The sequence below is a fragment of the Sinocyclocheilus grahami genome, unplaced genomic scaffold (assembly GCF_001515645.1).
Source record: "Sinocyclocheilus grahami isolate Dianchi unplaced genomic scaffold, SAMN03320097.WGS_v1.1 scaffold1194.1, whole genome shotgun sequence".
Taxonomy (NCBI): domain Eukaryota; kingdom Metazoa; phylum Chordata; class Actinopteri; order Cypriniformes; family Cyprinidae; genus Sinocyclocheilus; species Sinocyclocheilus grahami.
Window position 1 is genome coordinate 225817 of NW_015506373.1, and position 18354 is coordinate 244170.

Sequence of the window (18354 nt, forward strand, 5' to 3'; positions counted from 1 at the left end):
GTCTGTCTCACCTCACCTCACTCTTCTTGTCAGTCAGCTCGACTCACTCTCCTCACTGGAGAAATGAAATCTGATCTGTCGTTCGGCACGCTGCATTGATCAGCCGCGGTCAGTTTTTAATTGTAGTGTCTGTTCTTTTACTGAACTAAATGATTTTTATTGCTATAAAAAAATTAAAACGACGGTGGGGGCCAGTGCCGTGGTGGGCAAGTGATGTAACCGGTGTTGCGGCTTAACAATGGTATCACCGTCAACACCGTCTATCGCGGCAAGCCTATTCCATCCCCTGGCAGAAACAGAGAAGCAAAATAGAAAGCACAATTCATTATTGTGCTTTCTAGCAATTATTATGAGCATTAGCACTACTCTAAAGTACGTAATAAAAGTTCTTCTGTGGTATTTGTGAGTGCTAATTGTAGTCAGGCTGTGCGTGTCTATAGAGAGTGCCAGGCAGGGAGGTGAGCAGCAGGGCTGATATGGAGCTGGAGTCGGTCCAGTGCAGCCAGCAGCAGGTGTGCCGTGTGCAGCAGTGCTGTGTGACGTAATGGAGGAGAGACTGTGACAGAGCAGCCTGCCAGCTTCTCTCTCTCTCTCTCTCTCTCTCTCTCTCTGGCCAGGGAATAATTCAAACTCACTAGCTTGGGCAGCAGAGGTTGAGAGTGCATAGTCATTGTTTAACATCCTTTCTGCCCTCCGCTGGTCCTTATATAGGAATAATTCAAACTCACTAGCTTGGGCAGCAGAGGTTGAGAGTGCACAGTCATTGTTTAACATCCTTTCTGCCCTCCGCTGGTCCTTATATACTGGTTGCAGGCCTGCCAGCTCGGCCTCGGGGTTCCAGGACACCTAGTCCGGGGAAGGAGCAAGTGAAAGGCGGAACTAGGTCACCCTTTTATTCTCTCCCTCACTCCCTCTCTCTTTACCCCAAATATCTCGTTCCCACTATGCTGAGATTCAGTCCCTCCAGGAAGTGCTTTCATCACCAGCAGATAGTTTCCTTTAAAGCTCCCCAGTGGCTTCAGACCTGCTTGTGAATTGGCCTAGCTTGTGTGTTTTGCTTGACAATCAGAAAACGCACTGTTCATGTGTCGTCGCAGCTCGGTGGAAAATTGGTTCACTTAACATGTCGCTAATGTGCTTTTCAAAACGCAACTCATGTTTCGATGCCTTGATGATTGTGAAACTGAAGGTGTGATGTGTGGAAATCATGACACAGTTAAATGTGTTTAGTGTAGCACATTGCAGCTAATGTGAAGCTTCAGAAATGCTGACTATACAAACTTTGTAATGTGTTTATTTATGTTACACATTCATTCGCTTAACTCGGGCTTCATTTAAAGGGATAGTTCTCCTGAAAATGAATGAAATTCTTGTACTCGTCCTCATGTCTTCTGTCAAGTCAGAATGTTTCCATACAGTGAAAGCGTACAGTGATTAGGGGTTGTCAGATTTAAAAAAAGACAATAAAGCACCATAAAATATACCATAACAATAATCCATATGAATCTTGCACTGTGTAAGTGCAAGAACCACTATGTGTCTTACATTCCATGTAAGAGAATAATTTTTTTTCTGTGACATATACAGTAAATGAAAAATACAGAAATTTTCACCAGATGACTTAAATAGCTATAGTTAGAAATAATTATTATCAGAAGAAATTTTTTTTTTGAATATGACCAACTCAAACATTTTTCAATAAACGGAACGTGTACAGAGGTTTAAATAAATAATTAGAATTTTCTAATAATTAGAATATGCCTCATTTCCACTGTTTTTGACTTGTTAAATATGACTATACAATTGTAATGAGTTTTGTTGTGATTTTTATTAAATAGATAGATACAAATATTTGCTTTTTTATTTCATAGTGTAGCTGCAAAAAGTTTACTACTAATATTTACATTTAGTTTCTTTATTTTCCAACATTATACTTTTAGCAGGGTTACATCAGAACTTGACATTAAAAATGGGATTTATTCAGGGCTGATACCGTATTTCATTTTTTCACAAATGGTGAGGGATAAACCTGACATCTGTTCAGTGGGTTGTATTGTTGTGTACTGTCCGTGTTTATCATCCAGCTGTGGCAAAACAGAAAATAAATAAAGTTTAAAAATTTACATTTAAAAGAATTCCCGATGACAAAAATTGCACTAATTGTGAAAATTAGACATATATAAATGACTTTGTCCTTTGTTTTCATTTGTGAATATTATGTCTACCATGAATAAAGTCCATTTATATCTGAGGGAAGAGTGAGTTCTCATCATAAGATGTCCTTGCAGAGGCAATTTGAATTTTACTGAGGCTGCAGCACTTTGCGTCCCTCTCCCTCGCTGTTGTTCTCAGTGATTGCAGGCCATTTACAAGCTTCTCACATCTACAGGTCACAGTGAAAAAGCACACAGACAACTGCGGCTAGGCTGCTGTTAACAGTGAGAACATGAGTGTGTTTGTATGAGTGGGCTGAGAGGAAACGAGAGAGAAAGAGAATCGCAAATTAGCACACACATCACACACATGTAATTGTCCTCTAAACACAAACACAAATAATGGAGTATTTGTGCTTTTAAGGTTGCGATGAAGAAGAATATATGCCCTTCTAGGTGTTATTCAATTGCTTCCTTGGTGGACTTTCCGGCTTCATATTCCTGTGAGGACATGCGGGCATCTCTGCTTATCACTTCTTGTGTTTTGTACCCCGGAACTCTAATTAGCACTAATTGCAAGTGCACTCAACCATGCTGAAGATGCATCTCTGAAACCCATTGCCATATTGCTCTTTCTAAGCATGAAATGTGTTGAGGAAATGTTTTCTAGATGCGTTCTTGCGTTTTAGAGGGAAAAAGAATGGTGTGTCAGCCATTTGCGGCAGAACATGCTGTGTTATTTCTAGGTGACTGATCCCACGGTGTAAAACATGAGTGTGTTTGTGATGCAAACAGCAAGTACTCTCCTCTAGAATCACTCAAGCACAATTAGAGATATTTTAAAGGGCCTGTGAAGAAAATCAAGGCACCATCTCTGGTCCCAAATGCAATTCTAATGCATGTATGGAGTTTTTTTTTTTCTTCATTGTTTTGTTCCCAAGTGAATGTAAAAATTTTTTGTTCCCTGGCATTATTTTATTTTATTTTGTTTTATTTTATTTAGTGCATGAAGTGTCCAACATTTCACACTTAATTTTTTGGTTAAGTGCATCATCCTACGGAAGTTCTAAGCGGCCATGCATTATTATAATTTTTTTCTTTCTTGTTTTCTCGTGATCTCTACATAACAAAAGTTGTTTTCTCGTGATCTCGACGTAACAGTGGTTTTTTGATTTTTAAAACACAATGCATCATGAGTCTACTGTTGCTATAGTAACAAGCAAATGAGCCCATAATAAGAACGGAATGCGTTTAACACGTTTTAACCATAGAAAACTGTTATAAGAAAAACGTGTTGCGTTCGCATCCTGGACTCATCTGCTTGTCTGTACATAGCCTATTATAATTTACTAATAATGTGTTTAATGAGTTTGGTCTTTTAAAAACACTCTCTAAACGCATTAAGCAACATTAAGCGTTTTACAATGCCCCCTTTGAGGCACAAATGATCGACAGATAATAGGCCTACTGTATCTTGGTATTTCAGCAAATGTTGCTTCACTTAGAAATAACGTGATTCTGTCCAGAGTTAGGCTACGCTACACATTTTATTTGTGTAATTAACATTAAATGGTCTAACAACAAATTGCAAGCGCAGGCGGAGGGCCTTCAGAAGAATGCAGAGAAGAAGCCTATTCTAAAAATTCTAAAGGGTTGCTCCACCCCAAAATGAAAATTTAGTCATTAATCACTTACCCCCATGTCGTTCCAAACCTGTAAAAGCTTTGTTCGTCTTCGGAACTAATAATTTAAAATATTATGGATGAAAACCGGGAGGCTTGTGACTGTCCCATTGACTGCCAAGTAAATAACACTGTCAAGGCCCAGAAAAATATGAAAGACATCGTCAAAATAGTCCATCTGCCATCAGTGGTTCAATCTGAATTTTATGAAGTGACGAGAATATTTTTGTATGCAAAGAAAACAAAAATAATGACTTTATTCAACAATTCGTCTCCGTAGCTCCATTTTGGAGAGTATCCACTGAACGCAAACTGCGTATGCTGTTCTACTTGCCGCACCACACGGATACATTTTCTACATTTATTTATGCTTTGATTTGAATGAAAACAGTGTATCCGTGTGGTGCGGCTGACACATACAAGTAGAACAGCATACGCAGTCTGCATTCAGTGGATTCACGGAATGTAGTTTTAAGAGTTTTTTAGGTTATAATGTACTTGTTTAGACTTCAAATATGCGGTTTGTTAAAAAAATGTCTATTTGAAAATTTTCTTCTACGTTTTCGGAGATGTGAGCTCCAGGGTGTCAGCGGCCGTTCAGCATTCATGAACGCGCTGAGAGCAGCCTTACCTCGGCCAGATCTTCTGGAATTTGCCACTGGCTCTGATGTCTCTATAGTGGTTAAACATGAGATATAATTCGTTTTGGGTAAATCTAACGGGCAGTCTTTGGTCTTATTAATCTATTATTAGTTCCAGAGCAAATAGTTTTGGCTGAGGGCAAAATCTCATTATGTTATGTAAATTCAATGCTGTATATCATATAGGGGTCGACCGATATGTGTTTTTCAGGGCCAATGTCAATACCGATTATTACAGATCAAGTAGACCGATAATCAATATTTTGAACCGATATATATGTCTGGTGTAAAAATGAAAATTAATGTCAAAATTAAGAATAACAAGGGCTCTGACAAAAACTGCCTTCCCTGGTGTTGGTTGAGTGTAGTACTCCCACACTGCACTTCTTACTCGTGTCTTCCTCTGTGCATCCATCTACAATAAGGGTAATATAAAGAGAGAGTTAAAAGTGGGGCCACTGTATGCTTCATGATTAAGCCTATGAATCCTGTACTACAGCTAAACAGCTTGGGGAAATGTAAGTATTTGGCTTCAATAATTTACATGTTAGAAATGTATGTGTAATAGCATAACCTTTCATAATTCCTCATTAATTATTTTCTGATGGCTAAAAGTAGGGATGCACCGATACCACTATTTTCAGTACTCGCCGATACGATACTTTTATTTTTGGTACTTGCCAATACCGATACCGAGTACCGATACCGATATTTTTTTTGCATTTGTACATTTTTTAAATATTGGATACAGAAACCAAAAGAGTATGTATAATGTTAGTTGGTTAACTTTTTATTTATCAAATAGATACAGTCAAACCTACATTTATTCAAACACCTTCAACATTTCTCCCATTATCACAGTTTATTCGCTATAGTTTAGAAAATGGTAATAAAATATAACAAGAACTCAGAGTTAAACAGAGTCAGAACAAATTCAGCTTGATAATGTTAGATAACTTTGATAGAAAGGTATGTAATGGATTACAATCAACCAAAAATTGAAGGGAACCACTCGTTATAAATCTCCTAACTGTGCTATTTTCAGAAATAGAAGTCGCGGTTTTTTTCATCTGAATCGTGCTGCGATTTATATTCCAAAGCCACTCATATAATGCAGAAACAATCAAGCAAGCAAAACACGCACAGCGCTCGCAAGTATTTGTACTGATGCAGAATAGTACAGCCAAGCGCATTTCACACAAGCTGTTAGATTCACTTTCGCCAGAAAGACGTGTATGCCTAAGGTTAAAAATAAATGACATTTATAGTGAATGCCCCTATGAATGGTCTTATTTTTACGATTTAGTTTTAATCCAAATGATGCGTGTGCTAAGTGAGTGAACATCAAAGATCAAAGACGTATCCGACCGAACTACAAACTTTACAGTGATGTCTGTGAGAAAAGTATATTCACTCGACAAGCTCGCACATCTGCGCCGCTGCGCGCCCAATCCACTCAGCGCGCTTTGCTTATCAACTCACGCACATCAGCTATACAGGCGTTAATACTGAATGTTTAACATTATATTCATTGCATACATATACTTCGTAGACATCCTTAATCTCTAATAACTCCATTCTGCTGTCTGTTGTTCTGTAGTCGTGTTTCATTGTCTGAATATGGCACTTATCACATGCTGTGTGCTATCGGCATTTGGTATCGGGGCATTTTAACGAGTACGAGTATGAGTACAGGAGCTTAATATCGGGCATCCCTAGCTAAAACATAACCTACAATAGTAGAGGTGACTATTCAATTCATCATCTAATGCACATCAATGGATTAACTTAAAAAAATGTATATAATAAGTGTAAATAATTTAATTGTCTTCATAGCTATATTGTAGAAGTTGTTAAGAAGACTGCAACTATTTTCATGAAACTATAACACTAATAGCCTTTTACAGGCACACTTAGTTCAATAGCTTATTGAAATGTCTTGGCCTATGTGACACTAGAAATTTCAGTTAGTTTTAATTTATAGCACAGTGCAAATGAAGGCATAAATCAATTTTAATTTATCTTTTAATCAAATGAGTTAAACTCTTTATTTTTTGGCAAGCAAAGGGTCTATTAAAAATTAAAAAAATACACAGAGACATGCAGAACATGCAGGATTCATATTTAAATGGTATTTTTGCAGCTTAATATTTACAGATACTAGTCCATATCGCGACTCTATTTAAGTGTACTGACCTACTTCTGATTAATTCATCCAAACTTTGATAATTGGCCATGCTGATAATCGGTCGACCCCTAATATCAGAGCGCTGTCTTTGTATTTGACTGAATTGCCCAGCAACTTGTATGATTGCTGTTGTTGTTGTTTATTAAATATTATTATTCAATAAATACTATTTTATATAAATAATAGTCGTATTTAGTATTGGGAAACCGTGTGTATGTGTTCGTGATGGTGATTTTAGTTACATTGTTCCGCCATTAGATAGTGACAAGAGACTGTTTTACGAGTCAGCAGTAAAGAATTTTATATTGAAAAAGACTGAAAAGGAAGTTATTTTTACTTTTAACAACAGCTTGTAAGATGCAGCCAACAAATGCAGTAAGCAGCGCTGTCATCAGAAATTACCCTTAACAGATGAAAGGACAGTATGACAAAGATATCGCTCTCCTCAGTGGACATTCAAACTAATGTTTTTATTGTGAATATGAGGTTGAGCTGAAGAATGAATGCTGTATCAGATGCAGGTAATCACACTTGCTCAGTCCATCTCTCTCTCATAATACTCTACTACACATAATACACTGCTTTTAATACAGTAATACAATAAGCTTTTAATGAAGCAACTCAACGTTCCTTCGTAACTAGTTCTAAAGTAACGTTTTTGAATTAGTAACGGAGGCTTGGGCAGAGATTGTTTTACTATAGGGAGATAAGAGGGTCTTTATTACTTACTATTGGAGAAAGCGTAACGGCTAACTTGGATCACGTGTGCTGTAATAACCAATCACATTACAGCCTTGACGTCATTGAATTTCAGTCAGAGTTGTGTGACACTTAATCGCTGTTTACGGATCCCATAGGAATGAATGAGAAGTGCCGTACGCTGAATCCCACATGTCGCAAAAAGTCAGTGACTTCTCTTATAGAACAGCAATTTTTTCTTGGTAAACTCTAAAATTAGTTCAATCCAAAAGTATTGTTTAGTGTAAAACATGTTGAAGATTAGCAGATAGGCTGTCGATTCATTAAATGATAAGCCGTTTCCTCTAAAAAGCTGTTTATTCAGCGTAGTAAAGCCTCTCCTCCATTGACATCCATTCAAACAAAATGCCCTCTGGTCTCCTAGACACCAGGAGTAAAGTTTATCTAGCCCAAATGATGTAATAAGACAGGTCAACAAATCACACTCTCTGATAAAATATCTCTTTAAACCCACCAATTTGTTCTGCCTTAGAGTAAATAAGCAGACATCGCAGAGCCCTTTATCAGCAATTCATGGCATATTTTTGTGCTTTCAAGCAGCAACTGCTTCTGATGATTGTGATCATGTTTCTAAAATGGGTTTAAGCCCTGATTTACCGCCGCTGGTTCTGCTCGCTTTGGCCTCCTCCTCCTCCACGTCGGAAATCATCTTATGAGAGGATGATGAATGAAATTAATGGCTCTATAATCTCTTGGTGTTTGTGAGTATGTGTGTCGGCTAGTTTAATGATTCGAGCCTGCCATGGCTATAGCATGTGTGTGTGAAGCGTATATATCTACGCATGTGGGAGGTTGAAGAGGACTTGAGGAAAGAAATCTCACTCATAATAATCCCTGGCCCTTTAAGGAGCTTTATTTTGAACAGATCAGGCTAAATCGGAAATCATCTTATGAGAGGATGATGAATGAAATTAATGGCTCTATAATCTCTTGGTGTTTGTGAGTATGTGTGTCGGCTAGTTTAATGATTCGAGCCTGCCATGGTTATAGCATGTGTGTGTGAAGCGTATATATCTACGCATGTGGGAGGTTGAAGAGGACTTGAGGAAAGAAATCTCACTCATAATAATCCCTGGCCCTTTAAGGAGCTTTATTTTGAACAGATCAGGCTAAAAGTGGGATGTGTCTTCCTCGTCATGACTTTCTGCCTATCAGCCCCAGCAGCGAAGCCCTTGCGTTGGTGAAAGACGTCTCCTTATAATTATGTTGCTACTTATAGAAAAAAGTTAAAGTTGATATAATCCTCAAAGTGAAGATGTCCGATTTGAACCCTAAGACTGCTGTCATGGATTTAAAAGGAGTTTGAAAAGCTTGAGGAAGCTGTCTTGTGTAGATGCTCTACATAAGTCAAAATATCACAGACCTCCCACAAGGCCTTCTTAATTTTTTTTATATATGAATACTAATAAATGTTGCTTTTTGAAATGTACAGTGAGGTCCAAACGACTTACACTTAATTGTGTTATTTTTATTTTTTTTTATATTTTTTTTTACTAAAAATAAATATTTGTGATTTTAAGAAATTAAGAGTTCTTTTGCAAAAACAGATAACTCAAATTATCTTTTCAAAAATCATGTTTTTTTATTGTGCATTCCAATTAATCTCAATCAAACTGCAGTTGGGTTATTTTGATTAGGTTAAAAAATAACTGAAAAATACAGCTAATTAACACAATAAAACACAATAAAAACATGATAACATAATAAAAAACATGATTTTTGAAAATTAAAAAAACTAAGTCATCTGTATTTACAAATAAACTATTCAAATATAAATAATTATTAAAGTAGTGATATTACATAAAAGAAGAAATATTTAAGAATCTGCTCTATGTCAGGTCACTAAACAAATATGCAAATGTATGACTTTAAGAACACTTCTGTACAAAAGGACAGATTTCTACACAAAAGGGGGAAATACTGAATACTAAGAAAATTTGACATCTATTTTATATTTTTCACTTTTTTATGCTGATAATATAATTTGTAATGGCAAATATTAGACTCCACTGTATATGTTTTATTCATAAATATTTTATAAATATCTAATAGAACTTTCTATTCATCAGAGAATCCCGAGAAAATGTATCATGGTTACCATAAAAATATAAAGCAAAAAAAACAACAAAAAACTTGATACACTTTGATAATAAGAAGAACAATTAATTTATATTATAGCATCAAATTAGCATATTAGAATTATTTCTGAATGATCATGAGACACTGTAGTAATGGCTGCTGAAAATTCAGCTTTGCATCACAGATTACATTTTAGAATCATTTTAAATTGTAATAATATTTCACAATATCACTTATTCATTTTCACTTTATTTTTATCTTTCAAAATCATTAAAAAAAGAATTATTACAAACATTTGACTGACAGTCTGTGTACATTTAGATTATTGTTATTAAATTATTATACATTTAGATTACCTTTGTTATCATCTAACAGCTTTAAAATGAATCTTTATACACCGTAATATTATTAAAAAAAGTTACAATTATTTAGATTAAATCTCAAAGTGAATATCCATTTTTTATACTGTATTTACAATCTTGTGATGCCTAAACTCGCTTGTTGGGAATGATTTTAGTGTGTTATTTTTCATTTATTGGTATTTAGCAAGTTATAAAATCAGTAAGTTTGCAAACAGAAGGAGTTATTGGAATTCAGTAAGTAGGGGGAGGAGACGCTTCCTAAAGTTAATTCAACAGCAAGGGGCTGAGTGCTCAAATACGCATGGTATCAGGGGTCTTCACAGTTGCTAGGGAGACTCCCCCTGGACTAATGTGTTGGCTAATAGTGTGGATGGCCCTTTGCACACACTGTAAAAATAGACAAATGGTCCTTACACTGCAAATAAATAGCCTAGATGGAATCTTGTTGTTCTCACACTGACCTTTCCCAACAGTGGCTTGTAATGGAAACCTGCCAATAATGTGGATGAAAATGACGTTGTACAAAGACCTCAAGCTCTCTGTCTTCCCCCTGTACCTGACCTCATTCTCACTTTCCCACGCCGGCTGCTCTTCAGCCCTGCTGATGCTTCTGTTACACCCCTCTGAGAATTTGTATCGAAACCGTATGGTTTGTAACTGTTTACAGTATTTAGGTACAGTATACTGTCTAGTGTGGCGGTCTTATGGCCTTTTCAGTTTCTTTCTAATGTTGTTTGAAAGGAATCTGTCCAGGTTACTATGACCTGAAATTCTTTTAATTAAATGCTGGTGATTTAATTGGTCGGCTTGTTCTTTTGGGGAATGCTGGACTCGTTTCATTGGCTGGCTTTCAGAGCAGACCATATACAGTCTTTAATTGTATTGGTTAATGTGCTGCTTTACTGCTTGTCTGTAAAGTCTTATTTCGTTTCGTCATGAGCTCTTGTATAATAGCTGTCTTTCAGCATGAGTTTAGTGCTTTTTTCCGAACTTTACTTGTCACCAACAAGGGGTCAGTGTCTGGATTCTGACTAACCCTGCAGGCTTATGTGATACCGTATACTAATCTTGAATAAAATGCTGTGCAGCTTGTTCATAAATGCCAGTTAGTGAAGGATTGAATTTCTGGTTTGTTCATTGTAATCTGTGTAACAAGTGCAGCCATTACATGAACCATAAATAGATTAATTACATTTCATTGTTTCATGTAATGACATCAAGTTTAGGGCTCAACAAAAAGTTTTGGTCCACAAACTTTTTTATTTTTCTATTGTTGATCATGAACGTGGTTTATGCATTCCAAAAATATATAAAAATGTTTTTAAAAGGCTTATGCTCAAGGCTGCATTTGTGTGTTAAAAAAATACTGTAAAACAGTAACATAATACCAATAAAACATTCTAATAACCTAATTAGCAATGTTTTTGAATGAATAATTTTTTTTCTGCATAAAATTTTTGTGAAAATCGTGATATACTACCATTCAAATGGTTTGTGGTAGATTTTAATAATAAAAAAAAAATTAATGCTTTTATTCAGCAAGGACACATTAAATTGATTTAAAATGACAGTTTTTAAATAAATTTTAAATAAAAATACATTTATGATGTTACAAAAGATTTATTTTTCAAATAAATAATTGAAATTTCTATTCATCAAAGAATCTTGAAAAACACTTCAGCATTGATTATAATAAGAACCATTATTAATAATTGAGCACCAATAACAATATGGTAATATTTGAGCAGCAAATCAGCATATTAGAATTATTTCTGAAGGATCATGTGACACTGTAGACTGGAGTAATGGATGCTAAAAATTCAGCTTTACCATCACAGGAATACGTTATACATTTTAAAATATTTTCAAATAAAATTTAAATGGTAACATTTCACAATACTGCTGCTTTTCCATATTATATTTGAAAAAAAAATTATTCAAATGAATGCAGCCTTGGTGAGACTTTTTCAAAAGAAGCAAAATATTAAAAGATAATTAAAAAATATTAAGATTAGTCCAGACTGGTAGAGTGTGTAATGTATATACAGAATATAGTACTTTAAAGATAAACAGCAATCAATATTTTTTTTATACTTAGCAAATATTTTATTTATATATTTTTTTAGTGCTGTCAAAATGATTAATCGCGATTAATCACATCCAAAATAAAAGTTTTTGTTTACATAATATATGTGTGTATACGGTGTATATCTATTATGCATATATAAATACAAACACATGCATGTATGTATTTAAGAAAAATATGTTATGTTTATATATTAAATATATTTATATATAATATAAAATATAAGAATATAAATATATAAATGTAAATATTTTCAAAATATATACAGTATGCGTGTGTGTATATACAGTATACATAATAAATATACACAGTACACATACATATATTATGTAAACAAAAACTTTTATTTTGTATGCAATTAGTTGTGATTAATCGTTTGACAGCACTAATATTTTTTTATATATTTTTATTGTGTCAGAACTACTTGCGCTACTGACAAAGCATAAAATTGTTTATTGTTGAGCTCTGAAATTCAGTCCACCAGTAAGTAAATTGTAGTTAAGAGACATGGCTTGGATAAAAGAGACAGTCTGTCCCAGAAGCACAGCAATGCAGTTTGTTCCCAGGCACAGTATTGCGCTGTCATCACTGCACCAGTGCAGCTAAAGACACACCGGGCATATGCTTCACGGACGGCGCAGTTCTTTCTCTGCTCATTTATTAGTGCCACTGTAAATGCTGCTCAGCATGGAGTTCAAGCATGTGAGTGTGTGCATAAAATTTTTGTGAAAATCGTGATATACTACCATTCAAATGGTTTGTGGTAGATTTTAATAATAAAAAAAAAATTAATGCTTTTATTCAGCAAGGACACATTAAATTGATTTAAAATGACAGTTTTTAAATAAATTTTAAATAAAAATACATTTATGATGTTACAAAAGATTTATTTTTCAAATAAATAATTGAAATTTCTATTCATCAAAGAATCTTGAAAAACACTTCAGCATTGATTATAATAAGAACCATTATTAATAATTGAGCACCAATAACAATATGGTAATATTTGAGCAGCAAATCAGCATATTAGAATTATTTCTGAAGGATCATGTGACACTGTAGACTGGAGTAATGGATGCTAAAAATTCAGCTTTACCATCACAGGAATACGTTATACATTTTAAAATATTTTCAAATAAAATTTAAATGGTAACATTTCACAATACTGCTGCTTTTCCATATTATATTTGAAAAAAAAATTATTCAAATGAATGCAGCCTTGGTGAGACTTTTTCAAAAGAAGCAAAATATTAAAAGATAATTAAAAAATATTAAGATTAGTCCAGACTGGTAGAGTGTGTAATGTATATACAGAATATAGTACTTTAAAGATAAACAGCAATCAATATTTTTTTTATACTTAGCAAATATTTTATTTATATATTTTTTTAGTGCTGTCAAAATGATTAATCGCGATTAATCACATCCAAAATAAAAGTTTTTGTTTACATAATATATGTGTGTATACGGTGTATATCTATTATGCATATATAAATACAAACACATGCATGTATGTATTTAAGAAAAATATGTTATGTTTATATATTAAATATATTTATATATAATATAAAATATAAGAATATAAATATATAAATGTAAATATTTTCAAAATATATACAGTATGCGTGTGTGTATATACAGTATACATAATAAATATACACAGTACACATACATATATTATGTAAACAAAAACTTTTATTTTGTATGCAATTAGTTGTGATTAATCGTTTGACAGCACTAATATTTTTTTATATATTTTTATTGTGTCAGAACTACTTGCGCTACTGACAAAGCATAAAATTGTTTATTGTTGAGCTCTGAAATTCAGTCCACCAGTAAGTAAATTGTAGTTAAGAGACATGGCTTGGATAAAAGAGACAGTCTGTCCCAGAAGCACAGCAATGCAGTTTGTTCCCAGGCACAGTATTGCGCTGTCATCACTGCACCAGTGCAGCTAAAGACACACCGGGCATATGCTTCACGGACGGCGCAGTTCTTTCTCTGCTCATTTATTAGTGCCACTGTAAATGCTGCTCAGCATGGAGTTCAAGCATGTGAGTGTGTGCTGTCGGGCATGTGTGTTTGTTTGTGGATGTGTATGCGAGACTGGCTGCTGTCACAGTGTGTGCTCACAGATCATTCCACACTGTTGCTACCGTCGGGATATTAAAGATTAAAATGTGTGCTAGGCCTGAATGTTTCATGAAGAGCAACCTCACTAGAGCGTGGCTGGTGTTTGCCCATGTCATGGTGCAGGGAAGATGCTATTGGCTGGACGTCATGACTGAACTAGAGGATTACATCAGTGGGATACAGAGAGAGAGAGAGAGAGAGAGAGTGAGTGGGACAGAATGGTGATATTAATGTTTATTCCTATATCGAGAAATGTATCTGCCTGACTTGTTTTGGAAATGAATTGTCTGGCAGCTGCATTTTAACAGAGAAACAAAGTGACAAAGGCGGTACAGACGCTACTTCTAAAGCGATATACTACATTTATATAAGAAGTGGTGCCCACTGTTTTATTGCTGCACAGAGGCAGAAATATGTTGTGAAATGTTTTAAATATGAAATTATGTAATTAGATTTATTAATAATGACAGCTGGATGGAACTCAACAGAATGGAACGGATCTCACGGGTCTAGAGACCTGACTTGACTGCTTCTTAAAAAGGTGGTGCTCATGGAGCGAGATGCTTAAAGGTGACATATCATGACTTTTCCAGGTTTTAAGTGCTATAATCAGGTCCCCGGTGCATCTACCAACCAAGGAAACGTGTAAAAGATTAACCCAGTAACTAGGGCTGCATGATAAATCGAAATGGAATCGAGATCGCGATTCGACAGAAGCTGCGATTGTCATGCATATCTTTCAGTGAAGCACGCTTCTGTGATCAGCAGTAAATCTCCATCCAAAGGCCAGAGGGTGCTCTCGCGCTGAAACTCCAAATACGCCTCGCAGAAAAAACCCAGACAATGCCTATCGCTGCAGCTGAATAAACAGAAGATTCAACTGCTTTCATTGATTCAACGTGACTAATAAACACACGACTACGGCAATATATGGTTTATCTGAGTTCTTATTATTATAATTTTCATTAAAATAAAGTATATTTATAATGCAATGCCTTTATCACTGCTTAAATACTATGAAATATGTTGCGTGCCTTATTCTGTGTAAGAAGCCATATCATCTCACAGAAGGATTGACGTTATGAAGTGAGTTTGGGGTAAAAATATGTTATTAAATGTGGTATTTTCACATGCTTTCAGATGGAGCAGCATTTACTACACAGAGCCGTAGTTCACGGAGAAGCTATGCAAACAGCTGTCATTATTGCAAACGATTTCTTCGATTTCAGGATCGCGCAATAAAATTGTCTGCGTTTTTTTTTGCGTATATTGTCAGTGAACTACGGCTCTGTGTAGTAAATTCTGCTCCATCTGAAAGCACGTGATGAGGATTTCCTGCTGATTACAGAACCGGCTTTTTTAACAAAATACGCATGACAATCGCATTCGATTAATCGTGCAGCCCTACCAGTAACTTTGTTTTGGCAAGCCTTTTTCTGCAAGCATCTGAAAAGACGAGTGCGTCTGATTTCGCTCCCCTAGGGGCATTGCAAAGGGATCTCATTATAATATTGCCGCCCCTTAATCTGTAAGTTTCCACCCACGGCGCCATCATTTTGGTTTCCCAAACTCTCTCTTTTTGTAACTCGTGTGTGATTTTAACGGAAACCTGTGTGTGAATGAGAACTTAGTTTAGTACTCACATGCTGTGACAGCCACTTTCTGTACGTGTGCACTCAGAAAACCATATTTCAGAAGTTTAAATTAATATGGTTTAAAATGCATGATTTCAGCGCGATAATATAATCCGAACCAAACCAGATGTTTTTTGCAGGTATGAGCTGTAAGGGCACAGCTCAAAAGCTGGGAAAGGGGCCGGGGAGCAGCAGCTCATTCTGAGCGTGTTTCTGCTTCCACTCAAAATGGGCATTTTCAAAATGATATAATAAATGATCTGTGGGGTATTTTGAGCTGAAACTTCACAGACACATTCTGGGGACACCAGAGACTTATATTACATATTGTAAAAAGGGGCATAATATATCTCCTTTTAAATACCGAAACGCAGTGCAGCGGCCAAATACATCAGTATGCATGTGTACATACAGTACCGTTCATAAATTTGAGGTTGGTAAGGTGTAATGTAATTTATTCCTGTGATGGCAAAGCTGATTGTTTATCAGTATTACTCCAGTCATTCTAATATGCTGATTTGGTGCTCAAAAATAATTTATTATTATTCATTTTGAAAACTTAAATTTTTTGGTCCAGGAACATTTATTATTATTTTTTTTGTCTAGGATTCTTTGATTACTAGAAGATTTAAAAGAAAAGATATTTTAGTTAAATAGAAACATTTTGTAACAATGTAAAATGTAATCCTTTATAAATAGATGTATTAAAAAATATATATACTGGCCCAAAACCTTTGAACAGTAGTGTAGACCACCAGTTTAAAAATATTGACAGGTTGACAGGATAAGCCAATCAGGGTTTAAAATATATGGTAAAATTATATATTATAAAATGTATATATACAGTGGGTACGGAAAGTATTCAGACCCCCTTAAATTTTTCACTCTGTTATATTGCAGCCATTTGCTAAAATCATGTCTAGGATTCTTTGATTACTAGAAGATTTAAAAGAAAAGATATTTTAGTAAAATAGAAACATTTTGTAACAATGTAAAATGTAATCCTTTATAAATAGATGTATTAAAAAATATATATACTGGCCCAAAACCTTTGAACAGTAGTGTAGACCACCAGTTTAAAAATATTGACAGGTTGACAGGATAAGCCAATCAGGGTTTAAAATATATGGTAAAATTATATATTATAAAATGTATATATACAGTGGGTACGGAAAGTATTCAGACCCCCTTAAATTTTTCACTCTGTTATATTGCAGCCATTTGCTAAAATCATTTAAGTTCATTTTTTTTCCTCATTAATGTACACACAGCACCCCATATTGACAGAAAAACACAGAATTGTTGACATTTTTGCAGATTTATTAAAAAAGAAAAACTGAAATATCACATGGTCCTAAGTATTCAGACCCTTTGCTCAGTATTTAGTAGAAGCACCCTTTTGATCGAATACAGCCATGAGTCTTTTTGGGAAAGAGGCAACAAGTTTTTCACACCTGGATTTGGGAATCCTCTGCCATTCCTCCTTGCAGAGCCTCTCCAGTTCTGTCAGGTTGGATAGTAAACGTTGGTGGACAGCCATTTTTAGGTCTCTCCAGAGATGCTCAATTGAGTTTAAGTCAGGGCTCTGGCTGGGCCATTCAAGAACAGTCACAGAGTTGTTGTGAAGCCACTCCTTCGTTATTTTAGCTGTGTGCTTAGGGTCATTGTCTTGTTGGAAGGTAAACCTTCAGCCCAGTCTGAGGTCCTAAGCACTCTGGAGAAGGTTTTCGTCCAGGATATCCCTGTACTTGGCCACATTCATCTTTCCCTCGATTGCAACCAGCCGTCCTGGCCCTGCAGCTGAAAAACACCCCCACAGCATGATGCTGCCACCACCATGCTTCACTGTTGGGACTGTATTGGACAGGTGATGAGCAGTGCCTGGTTTTCTCCACACATACCGCTTAGAATTAAGGCCAAAAAGTTCTATCTTGGCCTCATCAGACCAGAGAATCTTATTTCTCACCATCTCACAACTCCATGCGGGCTTTCATGTGTGAATACTTTCCGTACCCACTGTATATATATATTAGGAATGCTCATTTTAACCGTTTAACCGACCGTAATAATTTTGACCGATTAATACAATCAGTTAAATGGTTTAAAAGTAATTTAATTATTTATTTTTTCAGTAATTTTTTCAAAATATTTAAAAAGGTTTGCTGCATGGTTAAAATCCGCTACGCGTAGTAAGAAAAATTCGTTTTTTAGGGGGGAAATAACACAAGTCGTGTATAAGTAGCATTTTATTATTTCATTCAGAAATAGGCCTAATGCCGATGCAAAATGTTTACAAACATTATAATAAACACTGTAAACATAGCTAGGCTATTTTAGCTATTTTAGAAAATAACAAGAATTAAAAATATAAGAAGCTATAGCAATATAAACGACAAGCCAAAACTAATTCATTTAGGCTAAAACGAAACAGAAACCAACGTTGGGTCTCTCTTTCGACACAAAATCAAATGTTTCCATATTCGCGATGAATTTGAATGGCAAATTATTATTTATTGTGTATTTCACTCGCGTTCCAAACTCCACGTAAAACAAAATGTTTTGCATAACATCACGGCGGTACTGTGATAACACTTAACGGCACAGATTTTACTACATATTTTTTACTACATAGTTTTT